The following is a 27,027-nucleotide window of genomic DNA, read 5'->3' as shown; positions in this document are numbered from 1 at the left end:
CTGACCACAAGTCCCTACAAAGGATTGCAAGGACTGCTGAGAGGATCATTGGGGTCTCTCTTCCATTCCTCAAAGATATTTATCAGGAGCACTGCATATGCAGGGCCCCAAGCATGATCAGTGATCCCTCCCATCCTTTCACCAACCTCTTTGACTGCGCCTGCCATCAGGAAGGAGTACCGTTGCATTAGGACAAGACCTGTTAGGATGAGAAGCAGCTTCTCAGGCAGTAAGACTACTGAACTACTGCCAACACCCAGGTCTCATCACATATGAAGCACCAGTATAATTATACTGCTTACTTTTTAACTTGTGTTGCAAATGCACCTTATTATTTGTTAATTTATTTGTGGTAATATTACTTTATGTGTTATGTGTGAGTTATATGTACTGTATGATATACCTTGGTCTAGAGGAACATTCTTTCATTTGGTGGTATACATGTGTATGGATGAATGACAATAAACTGAACATGAACTTGTGCTGATGTAGATATCCTTTCCAATCCAAGCACTAACGTTGTTCCTACTCTTGTTGGTCAAGATAACAAAATGTATTTAGTTGCTAAGCACATCTGATGAATCAAAACTTTTCAAAGAAGACTTCCAAACATACCAATGATAATACCTCTGGGAAGAAGTACTTTGAAGAGTTCTTGAAATGATGTTTTGAACTCAAAGTGGGTGTCCTGTACATCATACTTCAGTGCATTATTTAATACAATCTTATCATAGCACCAAAGTGAAAATAATTGACATACTGACGTAAGTTTTTGTGCAAAATCTACACAAGGGCAGTATCACTGACAATCAACACTGGTGCACCTCAGGGGTGTGTGCTTAGCCCATTGTTCTACTCTCTCCATACCCATGGCTGTGTAGCTAGACATAGCTCAAATACGATCTATAAATTTGCTGATGATACAACCATTGTAGGTAGTATCTCAGATGGAGACAAAAGGGCATGCAGGAGCCAGATATGCCAACTGGTGGAGTGGTGTCGCAGCAACAACCTTGTACTCAATGTCAGTAAGACGAAAGAGCTGATTGTGGACTTCAGGAAGGGTAAGACGAAGGACACATACCAATCCTCATAGAGGGATCAGATGTGAAGAGAGTGAGCAGTTTCAAGTTCCTGGGCGTCAAGATCTCTGAGGACCTAACCTCGTCCCAGCATATTGATGCAGTTATAAAGAAGGCAAGACCGCCGCTATACTTCATTAGGAGTTTGAAGAGATTTGGTATGTCAATAAGTGCACTCAAAAACTTCTATAGATGTACCGTGGGGAGCATTCTGATAGGCTGCATCACTGTCTGGTATGGGACGGGCTACTGCACGAGACTGAAAGAAGCTGCAGAGGATCATAAATTTAGTTGGTTCCATCTTGGGTATTAGCCAACAAAATACCCAGAATATTTTCAAGGAGTGGTGTCTCAGAAAGGCAGCATCCATTATTAAGGACCTCTAGCACCCAGGGCATGCTCTTTTCTCACTATTGACATCAGGTAGGATGTACAGAAATCTGAAGGAACACACTCAGTGATTCAGGAACAGCTTCTTCCCCTCTGCCATCCGTTTCCTAAATGGACATTGAACCCGTGAACACTGCCTCACTTTTTGAATATTAAAAGTGTTATTTCTGTTTTTTGCACAATTTTGATCTATTCAATATATGTGTACTGTATATTGATTGATTTATTATTATTTTATTTTTCTTCTTCTATATTATGTATTGCATTGAACCTCTGCTGCTAAGTTAACAAATTTCATGACACACGCCGGTGATAATAAACCTGATTCTGATTGTGATTCTTCTAACTGATCACAACTGATAACTGAAACCTACTTTCCCTCCATACAAGCTATTGCATTGGATGAAAATTCAGAAAGCTGGTCAACCCAGCATTTCTGTCAGAGTTAATCTTTACCTGTCACTACCTACTAATCTAAAATTCTCTCTACAAAGTCTAAAGCAGGAAAATAAAAGAAACAAAAATACATTAATTCATTACAAGGATCTTCCAGCAGTAATTAAGTTCTGGAGGAATGACATCTTATTCACATGAAAGTAAATTATTGGTGCCACACACGTTCTTAGGCAATATATAAAATTAATTTCAACATTAAATATTCACTTACATTTATATAGAATTCAAAGGAATGCTGATCACTGTTTAGTCATGCATCCTAGATTTCCTCTATTATAGCAGAGTGTTTCTATAGCCTGACATTTAGCTCCATTGCAGTATCTGAGCTACTAATATTAAATCTGTGTTAGGTTGACCGCTGATACCACAGACATTAGAAGCACGATTATTTCTTAATGCAATCAACAAAATCTAAAATAAGCTACTGTAATAGATTCATAGTTGAATCGGGAATGGTGTGCACATTACCCGCTACTCTGAAGGAAATTACTTGGATCACTTGGATCAAGTTTAAATTATAAAATGCAGCAAATATAATTTCCCCATTTCAAGCAGTGTGGTGTGGCCTGTCTTCTTCCCCGCTGGGCAGTCCACTTCAGTTCCACAGGTATTGATCTGGCTCATAAGGTCAATGTGGGATGCACTTTAAAGACAACCTCGGTAATAACTTTCAATGCACCAGACAAAAGCAAATTCCCTCTGTAATTTTCAAAAACTGAAAATGTCTCCTTCTTAGACATGGTCAAGACTTATGAAATTTCTTTGGTCTGGAAACACAGAGTTGAGGCTGCGAACTAATGTTCTTTGATGGGTCAGATGGCCTAATTCTGCTCCTATGTCTTCTGGTCAAGTTTTAGACCTTTAGCAGAACACCACCTGCTCCCAAGACTTGATACTGGTCAGTCAGAAAATCATAGTTTTAACATTGCATTTACTCTGGACTGATAGCATAATTGCTTCAAATGGTGCAATTGATTATGGTGTAAAAGGCACTCATGTTGAGTTCAGAATATTGGTTGTGGAGCTCATCAAAGTACTTATTTTAGCAGACTTCTGAGCAGAATTTGTGTTATTCAGCAGTGAAGTGTTAAGATGCAGATGCTTGCCTCTTAAGCTTCAGTGGCTTACTTCCCAGACTGTTTGCTGTCATGCACATTCATTTCAAACACATCTTAGAACACCTAACCTTCCACCAAAACGTCAGAAATTGTCTATGTATGGGTTTAATCCTGTAGGTTACCCTACCATACTTGTTTGAAAGTAATAAATAACAATGTTCTGATTTGGAGATGCTACAAAATAAAAATGAAAACATTTAGTTCTGCTATGATGGTTCTAAATAATCAAATCTGGCACATACTATTGTTAGTTTGGTAGTGTCTTTATCTAGAAACATTAACATTTTAAAATAAATAATAAAACATCTCATGGAGGTTTTTAAAAAAATATTACATTCGATGAACCGCAGTGAATTGTTTTATGGTAATTTTACTGACAACAGTGGGGCAGCCAGAATGAGATCTCTGAGGGGATGCCTCCAGAAATCCAAGTTCAGACCTGATCCTTGATGCTGTCTTTAAAGAGCTTGTACATTTTCCCTGTCACCATGAGTTACCTCAAGAACTCTGGTTTCCTCCTACATCTCAAAGAAGTGTGGAATGGTTAGTTAATTGGTCATTGTAAATAGCCTCCTGCATATAGGTGAATGTTAGAAACTAAGTAAGGTTGATGAGATATGTGGGGGGCAACAGAAAAGTCTGCCCAGGCTTGCGCCCTGGAGAGGACACAGTGTACCTGAGGTGTAAACGCATCATCACCTGGGATCGACAGCTGCCTGCCACTAATAGAAAAGTGATTAAAATAGAATTAGCATTAACAGAGTAATTAGATACTTTAGCTGCCAACTTCAAAATTTTGTTAACACAAATGGTCACCGTTATTTCTGCTGGTAAGCACTTTTTGTTCACCATCTCTCCAACCCACTAATTCAGAGCATTACTACTAACTAGTATGGCATGTACGGTATGGAGAAGGGAAGTTCCAAGTTCTGCCCAGTTTTACATTGAGTTAGCTAATTCCACTGTAATGCAGGAAGGGGAAAGCTATATCTCGGGCTTGTGCATTTACATCTCCACTTATATAATCTGGGAGCAAATCACACGTGTAGCTTAAAGGATTGCAACATTACAGATAAAAAACAGAAACTTAAATTTTCAGGCCTTGGAAAAAAAAAACAGTGGCTTGGATATGTTACTTTCCATGAGGTATCTGGTTTCACTTCGTGCTCAGTTAAGATATACTGCATTCATAACAATACTGAGCCAAAACTCAACATCAGTAAAATGGCCATGAGCAAGGTCTGTATCTCTGATTTCTGGATGCACCCACAGAAAGCATCTCACGGGGTATCAAATACTTCATCAGTTACAACAGTGCACTGTTTTCAGGGGAGAAAATGCAGGAACTTTTGAATATGCAAGTGTCAACAGAGGAAGCTTATTAAAGGTATATAAAAACAAAATGAATTTGGCTACTGGAAATAATTTAAAAATAAGTTATATAAAAAGGAAGTAGTTCCAAAGAGAAAAACATTTCAGGTTTATAACAATTTTGCAGATGTAAGGTGTGCTGACTTGTTCATGAAAGAATTTCACATGATCTTTAGCACCTATTAGAAAAGAGACAAAGGAATCAAATTTCTTCGATATCTGCCTATGGCAACAAATTATTTAATTTCATGGTATGAGTTACCCTTAATTTGAAGTGCATGAGTTCCTGTTGCTGCTTCAGCAAAAGTTTTGCAAAAAAAGTACAAAATTCATAACTGTTTCACTCCATTTAAGTCAACAATGTTCTCAATGTACCCAGGAAATGTGAATTGATCTGCATGAACACTTAAATCTGTCTGCTTAAATCATTTTTCAACAGGAATCTTTTTTTTTGCAATTTGTGGGCCTGTCTTGACTGTAGCGAAACTAGAAAGGGAGCTGATATCCTGTTTTTCCTACAGGCAATCAGATATTGTGGGGGCAGAGATGGATATTTTGGCCAAGAGCCAGTACAATCAGATGTTATTAGAACCTCTTATTCGTACCTAGTGTGGTTTAAGCCAGCCATTCTCAACGGGGGACCATATTGCCCCCTTGGGGGTCCTGGCACATTTGAAGGGGGCCACTGACTGAAAACTGTGAGAAGGGGAGCCCCAAGTGTTTATGGGGGCCCTGGTAACTGAACCCAAGCAGCAACCTTCATTGCAGTCAATAGTTTCCCTCCTATTTATAATATCTTTCCAATACATTGTTTGAATTTGGCGCACCTGGTAAATTCATTGCTTAAGCTCCTCCCACACAGACTCACTTCAGAGTCAGTCACGAATCAGACTGCACTGGGTCAATGTATTCAATCAAGGGTTCTCACACCCATTATCGCCATACTTCATTCTCTGAAGATCAGCATGTCTTGCTAGGCCTTTTATAGCCTAGTAACTGTAAAGTATGTGTGTTTGGATATATTATACGTTAAGGAAGGTTGTGAAAATTGTTTACTACTGCATAATGACCTGTTAAACCTCGGTATCCCGGATTGGATTTTGAATCCATTTGAAGTACAACCCACAAGTTGCAGAAATTCAAAAGAGTTTGACTGATCTTCAGAGTGATATAACTGCACGTCGTCAGTTTAGTGAGTTTCAAACAGATTTTTGGATCAAGAGTGATCTGCCGAATAAACTTACAACACCGTGGGAAAAAGGCCAAAGATTTTTTATTGCTTTTCTCTCAACATATTTGGTTGAGAGCCGATTCTGCAAGGTAGTTTCCTTGACAAAATCCAGGAACAGAATTGTTATCACAACAAGAGGTGACCTCCGACTGTCATTGTCTAATTTGGAGCTCAATGTCATGAAACTTGAAGAAAAGCACCAAGCTCAAGGATCATATTAGGCCTGATGTTTAATTTCATACAGTCCTTTTTTAAGTTTTGTCCTGTATGTCGGAATGTTCAAGTTTTTTTGGTGTTCAATAATAAATTATTTTCTGTCTATTTGTTCGTGTTGTATCCCCATTTGAAAGGGAACCTGAGAAGAGCGCCTAAGGGGGCCGTGGCCAAAAAATGGTCGAAAATCACTGGTTTAAGCCATTAGCGGACCAACCATTCCATAATGGTCCCTTTTGGAATAAAGTCCCTTAAATCAATTCTCTAGAACATAAAACAGCACAGTAGTGTAGAAGTTAGTCCAATTGCTTTACAGTGCCAGTGATCACTGTAAAGCGATTCCCACTACTGTTTGTAAGGAGTTTGTGTATGTTCTCCCCATGACTGTGTGGATTTCCATTGGGCGCTCCAGTTTCCTCCATATTTCAAAGATGTACATTTAGAGTTAGTGAGCTGTGGCTATGCTACGTTGGCTCCAGAAGCATGGTGACATTTGCGGACTACACCAGCACAATTCTTGGACTGTGTTGATCATTTATGCAAAATGACACATTGCACTATTCATTTTGATATTTTGAGGTACAGGTGACAAATAAAGCTAATTTACCTATCAATAGAACAGTACAAGCAGTTTGGCCCGTGATGTTGTGTTGACCTTTTAACCTACTCCAAGACCATTCTAACCATTCCCTCCCACAAAACCCTCTATTTTTCTTTCATCCATGAAACTATCAAGGAGTCTCCTAAAATGTCTTTAATATATCTACCTCTACCACCATCCCCAGAAGTGCATTTCATAACACTTACAACTTTGTATAAAAACCTACCTCTGACTCCCCACCACAACCCCATACTTTCCTCCAATTACCTTAAAATTATGCGCTTTCATATTAGCCACTGCCACTCTGGGGAAAGGTTACTGGCTGTCCATTCTATCTTTGCCTCTTACCATGTAATACACCTCTATCAAGTCATTTCTCATACTCGTTCACTCTTAAGGTCAAAGCCCTAGCTTGCAAAACCCGTTTTCATAAAACATGCTCTCTAATCTGGGCAATATCCTGGTAAATCTCCTCTGTACCCAATGTAAAGCTTCCACGACCTTCCTAAAATGAGGCCATTAGAACTGGACACAATAATCCAAGTATAGTCCAACAAGAGTTTTATAGTGCTGCAAAGTTTTGTATGTGTTGATCTTCCTTACTAGGATTTTTTCTTCATGTTAGACACCAATGTTGCTCAGTTCTGAGGCAGCAAAGACAGAATTATCTTAGATTGTTCTACATAAAAATAAAGGACAGAGCTCTGTTCCTGATTATTAAAATATATGATTAAAAATTATACAAATATATGTTGTTACACTTATTGTTAATACAGGCTTTTACTTCACATTAACCCTTTTAATCACCTGATAATAATTACAATCATGAAAAGAGCAGTACTTAAAAACTACAATAAATGCATTCGAATGAAGAATTTATGTTTCTGCAAAATGATGCTCTACTTAAACTTCTTTTTGCCTGCATTCATTCATACTTAGATCAATACAAAACCACGTGGCAAAACTTAGAAAATAATTGCTTTCAGTATAACAGGAGATCAATAGTAATATCAGCAGGTCTTTTATCAGCAGTTAGAACTCCTTTCCTAGCAGAGCCATGACATTTTCCAGAAATGAATGAGATTCAAATTCCCACAATGCATAACAAATATTGATAAATAAATTATAGGCCAGTGAGTGTTAGGATGCACTAAGCTTAGTGTGTAGTATATGGAAATATGTGGGATACTTACACTGTATTTGTAAATGTAAGAATATGGGAAAGAATAAACAAAATTCCTGATGTTCAGATTATTTTTCCATAATTAATTGGACTTGGTTACCTTTTGAAAACTTAAACATGAAATAACATGATTATATTGCAAGTCAGTAATTCAGAAATTCTTTGCAGGTTGACTGTCATAATTTTGGTTCTTCTGCATCCTGAGGCAATTATATTAAAAAGAGAGGAACTGTGAGGTGTTTTGATTATCTGTGTTATTGCCTTGTAGGAGATAATGTAGTAGCCTAAGTTATCACTGTTAATCAAACCAAAGGTTATCAAATCATTTATACTGTGTGGAAACAGGCATTATGGCCCAGCTCATTCTCGCCAACCAAAATGCCCATCTAAGCTATGTTCACTTGCCTGTGTTTGGCCTATATCCATGTGTCCAAGGTTGTTTTAAATGATGCTTATAAGCTCTACTACTAGAGGAGCTTTCTTAATATTGGGGTTAAATGGCTAAATTAGTTCAAAACATGAGGGAGAAACTGCAATTTATCCAACAGTCACTGAAATTTAACACTTGTTTTTGAATTTGCAGGTTTTTAAACAGAAAATTTAATGCTCTCTATCTGCTATCTCTGATGTTCACTTAACAAGAAGCAATAATATTCTAAGAAGTGTGAGAATAAATCTGAGTTGTTATAACAAGAGATAAAACAACTGACGTGAAACATTATTCATGTACTGAAAAGGAGGGCTGCTTGAAAAATCAAAAAACACAGAAATTCCTTGCATTACACAGAGTGAATTAAAGTAAAACAATATTGCAACAGGCTTCAAGCGGTGGAAGTTTCAGTGAACACTTCAAACAAAACATATGCTGCAAAGGAAATGACATCATTAGGTTCTCTTCCACCAAGTGAACTAAATTGGCTGTTTGAGGAGCAGGTTTGATGTTGGCAGAATACTCAAAACATCCACAGGCATTCAGTCTCAATGATTCAAGCAGCTGGTGACATAAAATTAAAGGGACACATGTTCTAATTATTAAGAACAAATTGAAAAATAACTCTAAGCAGCAACAATAACTGCCATTTTCCAGGCATTACAAACGCAAGACTTCTGTAACTTCCATCATCCCCAACAGGATCCCACCACTAAGCACATCTTTCCCTCTACCCCCCACTTTTCTCAGGGATCACTCCTAGGTGACTTCCTTGTCTATTCTTCCGTCCCTTTGGTACTTATCCATGCAAGTGGAACAAAGCCATACTTACTCCTACACTTCCTCCCTCACTACCATTTAGGGTCCCAAACAGACCTTCTAGGTAAAGCAACACTTCACATGCGAGTCTGTTGGGGTTATCTACTGTATCCGGTGCTTGCAGTGTGGCCTCCTATATATGGGTAAAACACAATGTAGGTGGGTCGACAGCTTTGCCAAACACCTTTGCTCCCTCCACTAGAAAGAGCAGGACTTCCCGGTAGCCACCTACTTCAATTCTACTTTCAATTCACATTCTGACATGTCAGTCCATGGTCTCCTTTACTGCTGTGATAAGGCCACATTCAGGTTAGAGGACCAATACCTTATATTCCATCTGGGTAGTCTCCAACCTGATGGCATGCACATCAATTTCTCAAATTTCTGTTAACTAACCACCCCCCCTCACCATTTCACATTCCAATTTCCCTCTCTCACCTTATCTCCTTACCTGCCCATCAACTCTCTCTGGTGCTTCTTCCCCTTCCCTTTATAGACAATAGACAATAGGTGCAGAAGTAGACCATTCGGCCCTTCGAGCCTGCACCGCCATTCTGAGATCATGGCTGATCATCTACTATCAATACCAGGTTCCTGTCTTGTCCCCATATCCCTTGATTCCCCTATCCATAAGATACCTATCTAGCTCCCTTTCTTCCATGGTCTTCTGTCCTCTCCTATCAGATTGTCCCTTCTCCATCCCTTTATCTCTTTCACCAATCAACATCCCAGCTCTTTACTTCACTCTCTCCCCCTCTACTGGTTTCACCTATCACCTGCCACCTTGTGCTTCTTCTTCACCTCTCTCCACCTTCTTCCCCTAACTTCTCCTCTACCTTTCCAGTCCTGATGAAAGGGCCTCGGCCCAAAACATCAACTGTTAACTCTTTTTCCATTGATACTGCCTGGCCTGCTAAGTTCCTCCAGCATTCTGTATGTTGCATATTCCAGGCATTATTTGTTTCGCTGTTTCAAAGTACATTTATTATCAAAGAGTAAATTATATGACCATGAGATCTCTTTGCTTGCAGCCACAAAGCAAGAAACCCGAAAGAACCCAATTAAACAAAATAAAGCCCAACACCCAATGCACAGAGAAAGGGGGAAGCAAAACCCAAATCGTGCAAAAATGGAAGCAAGCAGTGACATTCCAAACCAAAATGAGTTTTTAGATCCAAACTACAAAGCAACCCATAGAAGGCCCAATCCTCAGTATCAGTCCATTATATTAGGAGGCACTGATCACAGCAGCCTTCGTAGCCTCAGGACCATGCAGAGAGGAATCACCATCACGGGAAAACAAGCAAAATTGGCTCTCGCCTCTAATCCAGTGCCCTGGTTTTCCAGCAAATCTTTAAAGTTGTCCAAACAGCTTATCGTATCTTATTGAACCTCGACACCGCTGCAGTGAAAGTCCTGGACACACTGCTCAGTGACCTGCTCCAGGCCCAGATTTTTCCAAATCACCCAAAGCAATCCAACCTCCATTGCCCAGGACAATCTACCTCGGCTTCTCCTCTCTAAACAGACCACTCCATTCATGATGATTCTGCAACTTACCAACATGGTTCAGCCCTCAAATTCACTTCGCCTTCACATGCCTCTTCATTGTTTGCGGTGATAATTTACTAAAATTTACAGTCTTTATTTCAAATTTCTTACCTTCTGAACTACCAGTTAGTTGTCGCACACTTTCAGTAGTGCCATCTTAAACCGGAAGTCAAATTTAAAAGTTAAATTTGATTATATCAGCAAATTTGGAAATTCCATTGCTCATATGGGTTATATTATCCAGCACTGGGGTTGAAACACTGAACAGTTCCTGGTTCTAAATCACATTGAAACTTTAGCTGATTGATCACAAGCATTGAGGAAAACATAAACAGAAAGCAGGAAAGTCAAAATCTCAATAACATAAGATTTAAATTATGAACATCAGAGTCTGCAAAAAATTTGATAACATCTTTTTTAAATCTCTAGATTGAAATTATCAAGAAGTTTTGAGAAAATTTTTTCTCTTTACTGGCAGTGCACGCAATATTGTTCAGCATTGTGTGTACACGTATATGCAGTGAGTTATATAAAATAGCTGAAGGTTGCAGATTGTGGTTTCCAGGACATACCTGGATAATGAACAGGTTCCATTTCTACAGACATCTGTAAGTCAACTTACCCATAAGTCAGAAAGTACGCACGTTATACTTGATATGGTAACCGTATTTCCATAGTACTGTAACGAATGCATCAGATACACAGAAAACTGGTAGGAAAGAGCAATTGGATAGGGAAAATACTAATCTGGCAATTTGAAGGAACAAACACAAGTTGGACTTCAATATTATGAGAGCTTATTCTAATATTGAACTGACTTGCAGCAGACAGGCTACTGTAATTCACGAGCATCGCAAATTGGAAGTACGATGAAAATATATCTTTTATCAGTAGTAGTAAAAGCCCTGTACACTTGTGTAAACATGTTTAGCTTTTTTAATTGGAGATTAACTTCCTGACAGTTAGCTTAACCATTATAAAAACTTGTATTTGCACTTCACGTACTACCAAACCAGACCGTACATTTCTTATGAAAACTATACTTTATTCTATTTTTTTCCCATTAGTTCAAACTACTTTTTGCATATGTACAAGATAAAGTCAGTATGATTTTCAATATAGAACAAAGTTGCATCAGCGAACTTCAAAAGCTGGGCTTCTGTACCTACTTCTGCAATTGGACACTTGACTTCCTCATCAGGAGACCAATCAGTACAGACTAGTATTTACATCTCCTTGCTGATAATCAACACATATGCACCTCAAGGATGCATGCTTAGCCAACTACTCTACTCACGCTACACAAATAACTGTGTAGCTAGGCACAGCTGAAACATCATCTACAAATTTACCATCTATAATGACACCACTGATGGCGATGAGGAGGCGTGCAGAGTGAAACAATTTGATGTCAACAAGAATAAGGAACTAATCGTGGACTTCATGAAGAGGAAGTCAGGAGAACACACTCCAGTCCTCACTGAGGCGCCAGTGATAGAAAGGGTGAGCAGCTTCAAGTTCCTGGGCATCAACATCTTGTAGGCCCTATCCTGGGCCAACACATTGATGCAAACATGAAGTAGCTGGTGGGTCTACTTCATGAGGAGTTTGAAGAGATTTGGTAAATTGCCAAAGAATCTGCCCTCAAACACTTCATCCACACTTTGCCCCCAACTTCCACTCTGCCCTCAAATTCACCTGGTCAATTTCTGACACCTCTCTTCCCTTTCTCGCTCTTATTGACTCTATCTCTGGAGATAGCTTATCCGCCAGTAGCTACCTGGACTACACCTCGTCCCACTCTCCCGGCGTGCCCTCCTGTGTATTGGTGAGACCCGACATTGATTCACCAAGCATCAATGCTCTGTTTGCCAGAACAAGCAGGATCTCCCTGTGGCTACCTATTTTAATTCCACTTCCCATTCCCATTCCGATATGTTCATCCATGGACTCCTCCACTGTTGTGATGAGGACGCACGTTATATCCCATTTGAGGAGACCCCAACCTGATGGCATGAACATCGATTTCTCAAACTTCCGATAATGCCCCCCCACCCCCTTTCTCCATTTCCCATCCCCTTTTCCCTCTCTCACTTGCCCACCCATTGCCTCCCTCTGGTGCTCCTCCTCTCTTTTTCTTTTTTCCATGGCCTGTCTCTTTCAGCAATCAAATTCCCAGCTCTTTACTTCATCCCTCTCCCTCTAGATTCACCTATCTCCATGTGTTTCTCTCTCCCCTCCCCCCATCTTTAAAATCTACTCCTCAGCATTTTTCCTCCAGTCCTGCTGAAGGTTTCGGCCCAAAACGTCAAATACACTTTTTTCCTTAGATGCTGCCTGGCCTGCTGAGTTCCTCCTGCATTTTGTGTCTGTTGCTCAGATTCCCAGTGTCTACAGATTTACTCAGTTGAATATTGCAGATTTCTATACGTGGACAGTGGAGAACAGTCTGACTTGTATCACAGCTCAGTATAAAGGATCCAATACACAACATCACAAGAGGCTGTTTAAGGTTGTAGACTCAGCCAACACCTTCATGGCCACAACCTTCACCACCACCAAGGACATCTTCACGAGGTGCTGGTTCAAGAATGCAGTATTCTTCACTAAGGACCCTCACTATGCACAACTTGTCCCGTTCTTGTTGCTATCCATAGGAAAAAGGTATAGGAGCTCGAAAACCCACATTCAATGATTTAGCAACAACTTCTTCCCCTTCACCATCAGTCTACCGAACAATCCATGAACACAGCTTCATTATTCCTAAATAACAGCAAATCTGCAGGTGCTGTAAATCTTGAACAACACACACAAGACGCTGGAGGAAATTATTAAGTCAGGCAGCATCTAGGGAAGGGAATAAAGAGTCGACGTTTTGGACTAAGACTCTTCATCAGGACTGAAACCTTCATCGGAACTCTTTCTTTCCAGTCCTGATGAATGGTCTCAGCCCATAATGTCAACTATTTATTCCTCTTCATGGATGTCACCTGACTTGCGGAGTTCCTCCAGCATTTTGTGTGGGTACCTTATTATTCCTTTATCTTTGCATTATTTATTTATTTTGTAATTTATAGCAATTTTGTCTGTGCACTTACTACAGCCACAACACAAATTTCACATTATAAATCAGTGAAAATAAATCTTATTCTGGTTCTCAACAAGGAGATCTATCAGGTTAGTAAATCATTATCCTTTGAAGGATTCCAAAACCCCATTCTTGTCCTCCTCCACTGAAAATGCAAACCTCCAGTCCTCATCTCTTTAATATCCAAAATGTCACAGTCTGTCTTGACACCCAACTTTCTCCAAAACACCATCAATAGTCCTCCACACTTTCAGATTCACTGCCCAAATACTAGTGCTATGCTAGATCATGTCCCTTCTGATCACCACATAATCTTCCCTAACCCAGTACAGGTGTGATGGAGAAACCTAGCCAGTAAACTGCATTCCAAATTATCAATGGTAGTTCCTTACAGTGCATAGTCTTTAAAGGCATCAGAATTGCATACACACAGCTATAATGAGTTATACTGACATTTACTCTGTCAAACCCTCTCAAAAACTTTTATGTTCTCTATGAGATCATGTTATACTTCCTCTTCCTCTCTTTTACTGGACAAAATACTCCAAACACTGAAAACAGAAACAATTTTTTTCAAAGCATTTTATAATCACATACAGAACTATGAGAAAGGATTCTGTACGAGGGTAGAATTTAGACAACATCTGAAATAACTCACTCAGGAATTAAGCAGTGAAAGTGAAGATTTTCCCAGCATTATCTTTCAGGCAAAATTTTGATGACTTCACTCAGGATGATGGTAGGGGAATTACAATTAGTCTTTGAGCCAGAAATGCAAAACAAAAAAGCATCAAGAGTCCTTTTCGTAATGTCTTTCTATCATCTAACTTCACAAATGAACAATGACTGCTTCGGCAAAGTGAGATACAGCTCAGAAGGTGTAGGATCTCATTCACCCATCACAAAGTAGAGAAATTCTACATATGCTGAAAATCCAAGCAACACACACACAAACTGCTGGAGGAACTCAGCAGGCCAGGCAGCATCTATGGAAAAGAGTACAATCGACGTTTTGGGCCGAGACCACAGTTCTGCTGAAGGTTCTCAACCCAAAACGTCCACTATTTACTCTTTTCCATAGATGCTGCCTGGCCTGCTGAACTCCTCCAGCATTTTGTGTGTGCTATTCTCATATACCCATTTTATGTTACCTCCAGTAAATAGACTTCTCAAATCTCTCTTTAAAAAGGTTAAAAAACTCAAAATATTCAGGAACTTATTTCTGCTTCTTGACTAAATTTATTTCCAACTCATTTCCTGATGTCTGTTCATCTTTCTTAACAACTTGCTGGAACTACAGGCTTGCTTCAAACCCTAGTGAACACTTGAAACCGTAATAGTAATTACTTGTAGTAGCTACAGATATCAACAATATTCTCCATTTCTTTAAATGTTCCATTGTACTTGTACTCCCAGGTCTGTCTATTTCACAACACTCTCCATTGTAATGTTCCCTAAAAGCAGCATCGCAAGTGGACAGGGTGATATAAAAGGTGCTTAGCATGTCGGCTTTCATCAGCTGGGACAATGACTATAGGAGTTGGGATATTATGTTGCAGTTGTACTTCCACACATTGGTGAGACCACTTTTGGAGAACTGTAGCTTTGGTTGCCCTGTTATAGGAAAAACTCTATTGAACTGGGGAAAAAAAATTGCTGCCAGGACTCAAAGGACTGAGTTATGGGCTTTATTCCTTGGAAAGTAAGAGGCTGAGGGGGATGACCTAATAGGGGTCATAAGATTGTAAAGGGTATATTTAGGGTGAATGCACATATTCTTTTTCAAGGCAAACTCAAAAATCTAAAATATATAAGTTTAAGGTGAGAACTAAAACATTTAAAAGGGACCCGAGGGGTAACTTCTTTACAGAGAGGGTGGTACATATATCGAATGAGCTGCCAGAGAAATTGAGTGAGGCAGATAAAATATAATTTTAAAAACATTTGGGTAAGCACATCGATAAGGGGGATTTAAGAGGGAAATAGGCCAATTGCAGGAAAATGGCCTAGTATGGACAAGTTCACTGAATGTCCTATTTCCATGGTGTATTAATCCAAGACTCTAGGGTCCCTTTATACACCATTTTACAACCCATCACTATTTCTGCTTTGCCTATTAAGTGGAAGCCTTTGCATTTATCCATGTTATAATTTACCTGCTGTGCATTTGCCCACTCACACAACTTGAGTAAATTGCTTCAGTTTAGGTGGATGGGCCTCGAGCTTTGACCCACGACTCAGCCTCACCTTCACTCATCTCTCCATTGTATGCCATGATGATTTACAAGAAGTGGTATTAATAGACACTTTAGTTGTATTCTTTGTTTTGTTTGCTGCCAGTAAGTAGTCGCTGGGCTTCACCAACACCATCTTAAACGGTTACTGAAATATTGCATTATGTAGTAAGTTGGCAGTAAATATTCAACAGTCTTTACAACTAATAGCACACAACACAGAGAATAAAACAGACAGGTACAACCACATCCATGGAGAGAATAAAAATGATAAGTTCAATATTAAAGCCCCAGTGATTATACCATACACATTCTTAACACAAGACCCTCTTTGGTAACCCTATGTTAGGAATCATTAGAGATCAGGTTGAGAATGAAATGAGGAACAAAAACTAATAGAGAAACTAGCCGGGATTCCTAGCTTATTTAGGACAGTATTCCATTTAATTGGGACAGGTGATTGTTCCTGAAGTTTCACATGCACTGGTGTAGTCGTTAGACACTAGACCATACTTAGAGTGAACAATTCTTAAATACTGTCAGTTATGTGTTTGTCTTCAAAAAGCAGTGATTTTTGTCACTGATGGTCAGTGAGAAATAAGCTGTAAGGCAACTTGGAACTGTTTTGCTCACAGAGGTTTCAAGGATGTGGGCCTGGAGATGCTAGAAATGAAATTGAAACTATTTCACTAGTTCAACAAGCTAGGACTATGGAGATTTTGAAGGTACTGACAATCATCTTGAACGTTAAAATGAAAATGAAGATTTAGAAGATGCAATCATCAAAAGCATTGTATGAATGTAGTCCATTATCTGCACTCATATGTTCATACACTGTCAAACAAAAGAACACAGCAACATACACTGTATGAATTCTTCCACTGATAACTATTAGGAACTAATACACAGTTTTATAGATACTTTATTGATACCAAAGGAAATTACAGTATCACAGTAGCAATACAAGTGTACAGATATAAAAATACAGTAGAGGTAATATAGTACAGTAGAGGTATTGGTAGTATTGTAATTTGTTCTGTATTTGATTTAAATACATAAATTGTTACTCAGTTAAATAGAAATGTTAATGACGTCATTTTTAAAAATAATTTCCATGAAACTTCAGCTAATTGGGACAGTCATTTAATTGGGCCAAAATGATTAACCAAAAATCCACTATATTTTAAATTGTCAAAATTGCTATTTTTTTTTAACCAGAAAATATACATTTATATTGTCCTTAGGTTAAAGGTGAGGATTCAATGAAAATTGGGTGAACTTAATGAGCCAGGTTGTAAAAAATGTGATTTCAATGTCTGACTGGTCAAATTGTGCATAATTTCATCTTTCCCCTGTCCCCACTTGCCCTTCTCATCTTGCTTCTCCACTGTGTATGACCAAGTTACAGCTTTACTCTAATACTTAGGCACTAAATAAAAATCCTAATGCATGAGCAGAAGAAGCAGAGTAGAAAATCCTAACTAGCTCTATGTGCTGAATTCAGGTGCTTGTTATGTATGTATGTGGTTTACACACTCCCTCAGAATTTAAATTCCACTGGCATTTGATCCAAATTTCAGAAACTATGTTAAAACCAGGCACACCATTAGCACAATCAACAAAAGGATGAATTTCTACCCCAGAAATTTAAAAAAACTGCACTGATTTGTATAGCTGACTGTGAGCAGAATCATTATAGCCAGCAATAACATTACTGAGCATTTGAACAGTAATACCAATCATATTGTTTCTTCATTATCAGAAATGAAAGCAGTTTATTCCTCTTTACAAAATCGAGTTAAGTTTCTAATTCAATTGATTGGACTTCTACATCTACAGTGCTTTTCAAGAAAAATTGTGGCAGATTTCAATGAATATCTAAAGGGATATATTTAATTTAATTTAGGCATTCTTTATCATACAACTGGATGTGATTGGCCTAGAATTTATTTGTATAGGCAACCACTGTATGCATAACAGAAATTCAATCCCAGAGCAAAAAAAAACAAATAAAATTTGTTCTCATGGTTTTATGCAAAGGAAGTTAATAACTAAATACTAAATTTAGTTTTCATTTCAACTCATATTTCATGACACATGGGCAGCTGACGTGGCATTGCATTATGGAAAATTGATACAAAGACCATTTTCTAGGAATCCAATACTTCCAAAACTCACCCCTAACGTGTCGTTCGTTCGCTGCTTGTGCTGTGAGCGAGAGGAACATGGACAGTTTTTTTTCTTGTCAATATTCCCTAAACATTACAATATAACAACTATTTACATAGCACTTACATTGTATTTGGTATTATAAGTAATCCAGAGATGATTTAAAGTATACAGGAGGATGTGTGTATGCAAATACTGCGCCATTTTATATAAGGGACTTGAGCATCTGTGTTTTCTGGTATCCACGGGAGGTCCAGGAACCAATCCCTCACGGATAAGGAGGGCCGACTATATTTGTGGGAATCATCTGTACTGAATTGCAATACAATGCTGTATGTGTGTAAGGACCATAAGACCATAACACATAGGACCAGAATTTGGCCATTTGGCCCATCAAGACTGCTCCGCCATTCAATCATGGCTAATCATTTTCCCCTCCTCAGTCCCACTCCTAGGCCTTCTCCCAATAACCTTGACGCTGTGTCCAAACAAGAACCTATCAAGCTCTGCCCTAAAAAAAACAAAAGACCTGGCCTTCTCAGCTGCTTGTGGTAATAACTTCCACAAATTCACCACCCACTGGCCAAAGAAATTTCTCCATATCTATGTTTTAAATGGACACCCTTCTGTCCTGAAGCTATGCCCTCTTATCCTAGACTATGCGGAACATCCTTTCCACATCTACACTATCTAGGCTTTCCAATATTCGAAAGGGTTCAATGAGATCCCACCCCCCCATCCTTCTAAATTCCAGCGAGCACAGACCCAGAGTAATCAAACATCACTCATATGGTAATCCTTTCATTCTCAGAATCCTTGTGAACCTCCCCTGAACCCTCTCCAATGCTAGCACATCTTTTCTTAGATGAGGACCAAAACTATTCACAATACTCAAGGGTGAGGCCTTACCAGTGCCTTATAAAGCCTCATCATCACACCCTTGATCTTGTATTCTAGACCTTTTGAAATGAATGCTAACACTGCATGTCTTCCTCGCCACTGACTCAACCTGTGTTAACCTTTACGGTGTTCTGCACAAGGACTCCCAAGTCCCTTTGCATCTCAGACTTTTCGATTTTCTCCTTGTTTAGAAAGTAGTCCACAGATTTACTTCTACTCCCAAAGTACTTGAGCATGCATTTTCCAACACTGTATTTTATTTGCCACTTTCTTGCCCATTCTCTTAATCTGTCTAAATCCTTCTACAGACACCCTGTGTCCTCAACACTACCTGCCCCTCCACCCATCTTCGTATCATCAGCAAACTTGGCAACAAAGCTATCTATTCCATCATCATTGATATACAGCATGAAAAGTAGTCCCAACACCAATCCCTACAGAACACCACTTGTCATTGGCAGCCAACCATAAAAGGCTCCTTTTATTCCCACTCACTGCCACCTACCAATCAATCAATGCTCTAACCATGCCAGTAACTTTCCTGTAATACCATGGGTTCTTAACTTGGTAAGCAGCCTCATGTGTGGCACCTTCTCAAAGACCTTCTGAAAGCCCAAATATACAACATCCACTGCATCCGCTTTATCTATCCTACTTGTAATCTCCTCAAATAATTCCAAAGGGTTCATCAGGCAAGATTTTTCCTTTAGAAATCCATGCTTATCATGTCCTTTGCCACCAAGTACTCCATAACCTCATCATTAACAATTAACTCCACATCTTCCCAACCACTGAGGTCAGGCTAACTGGTCTATAATTTCCTTTCTGCTGCCTCCCTCCTTTCTTAAAGAGTGGAGTGACATTTGCAATTTTCCAGTCCTCAGGCACCATGAGAGAAACCAATCTTTTTGAAAGATCATTACTAATGCCTCCACAATCTCTATCACTACCTCTTCAGAACCCTAGGGTGCAGTTCATCTGGTCTGGGTGACTTATGAACCTTTAGGTCTTTCAGCTTTTTGAGCACCTTATCCCTTGTAACAGTAGCTTCTATCACACCTTTCAATACCTGCCATACTGCTAGTATCTTCCATAGCGAAGACTGATGCAAAATGCCCATTTAGTTTATCTGCCATCTCCTTGGCCTGTTATTATTTCTCTGGCCTTATTTTCTAGTGGTTCTATATCCACTCTCATCTTTATACATTTTTTACGTACTTGAAAAGGCTTTTACTATTCACTTTGATATTGTTCACTAGCTTGCTTTAATATTTCATCTTTTCCCTCCAGGTTTTTAAATTCTTCCTAGTCCTCTGTCTTCCCACTAGCTTTTGCTTTGTTGGATGCTCTCTCTTTTGCTTTTGCATTAGCTTTGACTTCCATTGTCAACTGTTTGAGTATTACTTCGTATTTTAAATACACCTATCTTGCACTTCCCTCAATTTTCCCAGAAACCCACGACACTGCTGCACTGCTGTCATGCTTGCCAGCATCTCCTTCCAATTTACTTTGGCCAACTCCTCTCTCATACCACTGTAATTCATTCCACTGAAATACTGCTATGTCAGACTTCACTTTCTCCATATCGTTGAACTCAATCATATTGTTGTCATTGCCTCCTAAGGGTTCTTTTACCTTAAACTCCCTAATTACCTCAGGTTTATTACATAACACCCAATCCAGTATAGCTGATTCCCTAGTAGGCACAATGACAAATTACTCTAATAAGCCATCTCGCAGGCATTCAACAAACTCAATCTCTTGAAATCCATTACCAACCTAATTTTCCCAATCGAACTGCATGACTGTTATAACATTGTCCTTTTGACATGAGATTTCTATTTCCTGTTGTAATCTCTGGCTCACATCCCAGCTACTGTTGGGAGGACTGCCATCAGGGTCTGTTTACCCCTTGCAGTTTCCTAAGTCAACCCACAAGAATTCAACATCTTCCGAACCTGTCACACCTCTTTACTGATTTGATACTATTTTTTCCCATGCTTCTAGATTCTTTACCATAAAGGTTCTATCCTGTGGCATCCACAACAAAGTTGGCAAATTGGATTCAAAATTTGCCAGGTAATAGGAGGCAGAGAATAATAGTGGAGGATTGATTTGTGATTGGAAACCTGTGATCACGGCTGAAACTCTTATCACTTGTTTTATGGTTTGGATACAAATAGATGAGGCAAGTTTGCGTTTAACATGGAAATCGGTAGTATTATTGATAATAAGGAGGACTTTCACAGGTAAATTGGGTAGATCAATGGCAAATAGAATTTAATCCTGAAATTTGACTTGATACAATTTGGGAGGACAGCATATATACACAATAGTATAGACTTAAGGAGTTAAGAGGTTTAAGTCCAAAGATCTATGAATGGACTCTAGGTGGGCAAAGTGATGAAAAAGGATCATGCAATTCTTTCCTTAATACTGAATACCTTAATTCCTGAGATACCAAATATGAGGAATGGTACAACTTTATAACACATTGATTAAAACACAGTCGAAGTAATGAACACATATCTGTGTTACAGTTGAAAAGATGCACATGAAGCTCATCAGGAAGGTGGCTGGAATGAAGTATTTTAATTATGAGGAGATGGGCTGGCAGTTTCTTTTGAGGCACAGTAGACTAAGAGGGAATCTGAATCTGATAAAGGTATTCACATTTTGAAGGACATAGATAGGATAGTTAGTAGGAAACTTGCCCCCCCCCCCCAGCTGAGGTATATAAGGTTAGAGGGTATTGGTTTTGAGAAATGTGGAAGAGCTTTAGAGCAGATGTGAGGAAGAACTTGAGTATCCAGAAAGCATTTTGAATCTGGAATGTACTAAACAGTGGTGGAGGTAGGTATTCTCACAGTTAAGAAATTTGTGGAGGTATGTAAAGAAATGGATCAAGTGCTGGTAAGTTGGTTAGCATACATAGATACTTTATGGCCATATTACCTGTTTCAATGCCATGTTACTCTCTAATTCTTAATTCAAACAAAGCGTTCATGAATTTAAGAATGTTCTTAATTTCATTAATTCATAAAAGAAAAGGGATAGCAAACAGCAAAAGTGATTAACGTTTGCACTGAACTCGCTAAAGCTAAGATACAACAAGACTGTTGAGCTACAAATGCAACTATTACTCAGATTAAAATATCCAATCTGAGTCATGAGGTTCAGGATTGCTCATCAGTACATTATTTTGGTGTCCAGATCTTTGAAATAGAATTGAAAACACTAAGAAGATCTAATTCAACTTCAAGAATATGTCATAGGTTAAACCAAAAACAAAATATTTAATATAAAAATCTTTTATTTGTATATAGGTAGATAATTTTGTATAAAAATGTTGTATTCCTTGAAAAATATAATTGTTACACTTCCAATTAGAGAAACACAAATACTGTCCCAAGATGCTTTGTGGTAACTGATTTTGTCTTTTCTCAGAATATCACCATTTATCTAACATACAATAAAGAAGCTTCTGCCATGACGATCACACAACCTAAGTGAAGTCAGAGGTACAATTAAAGCGAGGACCTTATATCAAAAAATTTGGAAACATTTTAATAACACGTATCTTTTTCTTCATTGATTAAAAAGATAGCCATAATGTAATCTGATGCTCTAATGCAATACTGCAGGAACACACACAACATGCTGGAAGAACTCAGCAGGCCAGGCAGCATCTATGGACTAGCGTAAACAGTCAATGCTTTGGGCCATTTTCTCATGTTTGCAATACTGCAGAAGTTCTGGATTGTCATCAATGTCATTACAAATGAAATATTAAATAGAGCCTCTGCTTTACAGGAGACAAAAGATGCCAAACCACTACTTCCAAGTTAACCTTAGTCCTTGGCCAATATTTACTTCCGAATCAACATATCTAAATGTTAATCAAAGAATTCAAACAGTGCAGTTCCCTGCCGAAAACAGTGATGAATTTAAATTGAACTCTAATAACACAAATCACATATATTCTTGCAAATGCCACACAAAGAGCTAACAGTGGCACAAAATGTATATAGTCTTCTTACTTTAAATTTAATTGGCAAACTCTCTCAAAGAACCAGTACAGGCTCCAGAAGATAAATAGTCTCCTGTCTCCAGCGCTGTTTGATTGGTTGTTATACATAAACAAGAAATCAAGGATCAAATATCAGAGTCCCAATCTCCTCCCTCTGGTCAATGTGCTGGCTTGCTATCAGCCTAAGAAGCAGGTCAACTTCTGCACATATGTAAGATTTTCAGCAGCTGCAGATGTGAATGCAGAGGCAAAACTAAGCAAGTGTTCACACTGCAGAAAATTGTCCTACCTACTCTTACATACATAGTAATACTTCAGAGTAAAATATTGCAATACTTCAGAAAAGTTCTGAAACAGCTCTGAGAACGGAACTGCATGCATTTCATCCAGACCTAGCGAACTGATTTTAAAAAATCTTTTGGTGTGGTGGGGGAGATTGTGCTACTGTGGCATCTTTTAAACACTACAGACATCCCCAATACTGGGGAATAGAGAATTCTTCACAGTAAACTTAAGCCTTAACATCCACCAATGTGCCTCTTCTGACAAGAACACAGAATATAACAACCTCACTTGATTAAACACTTCCCTTAGGAAGTAACATTTTTTTCTGAAGAAACCCCCAAGATGGAGCCTCTTATATTTTCAAGCTGAATTAACTTTGTAAAAAAAAATACACCTCGGACTTTCTTACCAAAGGAAGGTGAAATGGAAAGGAACCAAAACTCTACAAGTGAATATTTAGCTAGAAATTTATCAACACCTTATCAATCACCAGGCCTTGCATTAAATGGGGACTGAAACACCAATAGTGTAATATTGCCAACCACCTGATGCATGCTAACACTGGCTTTGTGAAGGCTCATAATAATTTAAAAATACCTAATCAAAACATAGTACTTCCCTATCTTGAAAATGACTAGGATATGTGAATGCCGAATCAGGCCTCCGTAGTAAAATACAAACCACCTGGTTGAACGAAACACGCATAAATAAAGCTTTAACCTCCAACTCACGGAAAGAACTGAGAGAGAAAAAGACGTAGAAATAAAACACTTACTGGTAGCTGCTCGTTTCCGACACCCAGCCTTTGCTCTACCGTAGTTTGAACCAATGCAGAAAATTATCAGCAAAAAAGCGAAGTTGCTGCCGATTCGGGGATCATGCTGTTTATTTGTGACTTTATTTCCTGGTAAGTAGACGCTGCTGATGCTTCGCTCTGCCCAGCGAAAAGCAAAATCCAGGCAGAGTGGGAGCCGCAGTGGAAAAGCCCAACACAGAAACAACAGTTTCAATTTCGCCCCCTCCTTTCTGGCCCCTTCCTAGTGTGCCCAAAAACACAAGCCTAGATTATTTTAGTGATTCTTCCCTCTTCCCCCACACTTTCTCAGAGGAACACGGGTTTTACATAAATTCTACAGCTAAATGCTGCTTTTTTTTCTTTCACCCGGAACTAGTCTGTAGACTGATCGATGATTAATATAGCTCTTTCGTTTCCAGTCCTAACAGAAAATCAAGCGCAGCCCTTTCACCTCATCTCCCACTAGATGTCAGGATAGCGCGGTATTAATTTTGAAAAATTGAGATTGTGTTGTAGGAAAGGCATAAGAAATAGTTGTAGTACTTTGCAGAAGTTAGTAGGGGAGTTCACCTTTTTGGAGGAAATATGCTGGTATATAAACCTTAATTCTTTAAAATCATACCATAAATCATGTTTATGAATATTTTACCCGGATATTTCTTTCACGAGACATTGCTCCATTCCAGGGTCGCCATCTGGTTTGCTGGTCAATGGCAGAAAAAAAGATGGATGTGGAAACTGGACAACTTTCAAGAGCCGCTTCGAGCGAGAACAGAGATACACGAGTAGCTAAGAAGCCAGAGACCTTGGGAGCAACCTGGCCCTCCTGGTTTCTCTGGCAGACACTCATTCTCTTTCTGCCTGAAGCCACTCAAGCTGTGGGTGACCACCTCATCAAATGTGCTAGTCATAGAGGGATAGAGCAGGGAAACAGACCCCTTGTGCCCCCATGCCCCTCCCCACCAAGTCCACATCGTCCACCAAGCAGCAGCCTACTCTAATCAAAATCTGGTTTAATATCGCCAGCGTATGTCATGAAATTTGTTACTTTGCAGAAGTACTACATTGCAATACATAGTAACAAAAATTATAAATTACAAGTATATATAAAAATTAAGTTAAGCACTGCGAAAAGAGGAAAAATACCGAGGAAGTGTTTATGGATTCATTGTCCTTTCAGAAATCTGTAGAAATTTGAAAGTCCTTGGTGTTATACCAACTCTCCTCAAAGCCCTAATGAAATATTAACCTCTGTCTTTGAAATTGCACCATTATGTTGGGCCCAGGATAGATCCTGTGAGATGTTGACAGCCAAGAATTTGAAATTGCTCACCCTTTCCACTTCTGATCCCTTGATGAGGACCCATGTACATTCCATCAACTTGCCCATTCTGAAGTCCACAATCAAGTTCTCATTCTTACTGACATTGTGTGCAAGGATGTTGTTGCGACACCACTTAACTAGATGATCTATCTCACTTTTGTACACCATCTCATCACCATCTATACTAATCCCATTTTATTTTTCCCACACATCTTTTAACATCCCCAAACACAGATTCTTAAGGACACCATTTACAGTAGCCTACAAACCTGCTTGTCTTTGGGATATATTACACGCAGTCTCATGCATGCATTTTTGTTACTTCAACCATTGTTCATTGTCCAAAATCTGAATCTTGATCACTTCCAACTGATGACCATTAGTAAAAGGAGAGCTGTTGTGGTTCCATGAGTAGAATCCAATAACTTGTCAAAGTAGAAAACAAATGAATGCAGCTATGTTGTAGTTACCATATTAAAACTGATAAAAGTCATTTTGCTTTCAAACCTAATGATAAAATAAGTGAAATAAGACAAAAACACACACTTGTTCATCTGCAAAGGTCATATTCCATATTGGTATCAATAGCACAGGTAGAAAGAAGGATGAAGTCTTGCCAAAAGAAGTGTTGAGAATAAGGGAGAAAATTAAGGAGCAGGACCTCTGGTAGTACAGTCCAACTCAGTTAATCTGGCACACTTGGAACATTGGTAGTTCTGGGCTGGCAGATTGAATGTTATAGCAAATAATATTCCAGGGCACTTTTGATTCACTATTTTGTTGTTGTTGTTACACAAAAGTATATATATTTTCCCGTTGAACTCAGTAAGTTTAAAGGGAGCATTGGCAAACAGAGCCATGAGCCAGATACTGAACCACTGGAAGTTTTGAACTACTGTATCACAAATTATTGTGTTCTGCCTTAATTTTTGGATTACTCCCAGAGTCATATGCAAGTGAATACAGAAACAGGGAAATGAAGATGAATACATGGCTGGAGAGATGGTGCAAGAAGAGTTCTGATTCTTTGGACATCAGGGTCAGTTGCAGAAAAATGAATGTAATAAAAAAGTTTTTTGGAATGTTACAAATATGGTTGTAATATTCCAAAACCTAAAGCAGTTCTCTCTGGTACTTTCTTCATGTGCTGAAAGCATTGAAGATTTATTTTTCCTTAACTTATCACAATAGGTGAAAACACAACTCTGCTCTGAGACTTCAGCCATTCATTTTTATAGTTCTCTCTGACATCAAGCATGTCAATAACTTCATAACAGCTTTTAAGTTATAGCACTGTTGGGAATACACTGCAGTCAGGATCCAAAACACCAAAGAGATAATTTTGCAGAATTATATTCAACAAAACTGTCTGTATATCTTATTTAATGGATAATAAATTTGGAGTCACAATGTGCCAAAATGCAAAAATTTACATTTCACATTTGTGACAGTCACTGAGAAACTTATTTGTGACAATGATGGTGGGTAGAGATACACTAGGCTGTCAGGGCATGTAAGACAGTCCGTTCCTTTTCTGTTCAAGACTTACATAGAGTGTGTTAAGCTATTCACCTAGGTTGTTTTACAAAGGTCATAGTTCAATTTATTGTATCGGTCAGGGTCACCCGACTTGAACACCATACTACGGGACTTCAGTTGAGTGGAACTCCTAGTTCATGCATTGTTTAAGGTTTGAAAACATCTAGAATGTCCCCTCTAGTAGATCGTCTTCAATGCTTGCTAATAAAGTCCATGA

The 27,027-nt window shown here is 38.8% G+C and overlaps 1 protein-coding gene across 2 annotated transcripts in view; it reads right to left on the bottom strand.

Moving 5' to 3' along the window:
- Positions 1–24,319, bottom strand: part of jak2b (Janus kinase 2b) — a 268,366-nt gene extending 244,047 nt beyond the window's left edge. For both annotated transcript variants that reach the window (XM_059974879.1, XM_059974881.1), the window contains exon 1: positions 23,927–24,319. The gene's annotated coding sequence lies outside the window, so the exon portion shown is untranslated. The remainder of the gene's footprint in view (positions 1–23,926) is intronic.
- Between the last annotated feature and the right edge of the window lie 2,708 nt (positions 24,320–27,027).

This window comes from Hypanus sabinus, chromosome 7, assembly GCF_030144855.1.
Source record: "Hypanus sabinus isolate sHypSab1 chromosome 7, sHypSab1.hap1, whole genome shotgun sequence".
NCBI lineage: Eukaryota > Metazoa > Chordata > Chondrichthyes > Myliobatiformes > Dasyatidae > Hypanus > Hypanus sabinus.
This window is presented reverse-complemented; position numbering and strand designations above follow the sequence as displayed.